Here is an 860-nt window from a genome sequence, read left to right as displayed (position 1 = left end):
AACCTCTCAGCTTCACACGGCCTTTTCTCCAATCCAAATTTTAACCAGGTCTGATCTTCCTGTCTCTGCCTTTCAAAATAAAAGCACAGCACAATTTCAAAATAAAAGCCTGCAACAGACCAAAAAATGCCAGTTAAACCTCTCAGCTTCACACAGCCTTTACAACACAGCCTTTAGAGCAGGGGTGTCAAACTCAGTTCCAACACACCTGATTCAAATGATCAGGCTCATTATCAGGCTTCTGCTGAGCTTCATGACAGCTAATGATTTGAATCAGGTGTGTTGTAAGAAGGAAACATCTGGAACACAGAAGATAGTGGTCCTCCAGGAACTGAGTTTGACACCCCTGCTTTACAGTAACTCCAATCCAAATTTTGACCGGGTGAGATCTTCCCATCTCTGCCTTTCAAAATAAAAGCACAGCACAATTTCAAAATAAAAGCTTGCGATAAACCAGAAAACGCCAGTTCAACCTCTCAACTTCACACAGCCTTGCGAGTAACTCCAATCCAAATTTTGACCAGGAAAACGCCGAAATACGCCTCTCCGGACATGCACACATGCCGAGCCCCTCCCACGATTTCCGCGTGCGGGAATTGTCTAGTATTTCCATTACTACCCCAATATCATTTTTCTTCACGTTTCCGCCGATTTTCGGTCGCTAACTCGTCCTAGGCTTTGAGAAAACTAAAGCAAATTATACATCAAAACGTGCGGCTTCTTCGGGAATCGTGTGCTATGACTTTCTAAGAAATTCGTCATTTTTCGCAGAATTATTCGCAAAAAACTACGACGAAAGTCCCATAGGAAATGAATGGGGAATGAAAAAATCGGCTTGAAAAATCCACTGTTTTCCAAAC

This window comes from Acanthochromis polyacanthus, chromosome 2 (genome assembly GCF_021347895.1).
Source record: "Acanthochromis polyacanthus isolate Apoly-LR-REF ecotype Palm Island chromosome 2, KAUST_Apoly_ChrSc, whole genome shotgun sequence".
Taxonomy (NCBI): domain Eukaryota; kingdom Metazoa; phylum Chordata; class Actinopteri; family Pomacentridae; genus Acanthochromis; species Acanthochromis polyacanthus.
This window is presented reverse-complemented; position numbering follows the sequence as displayed.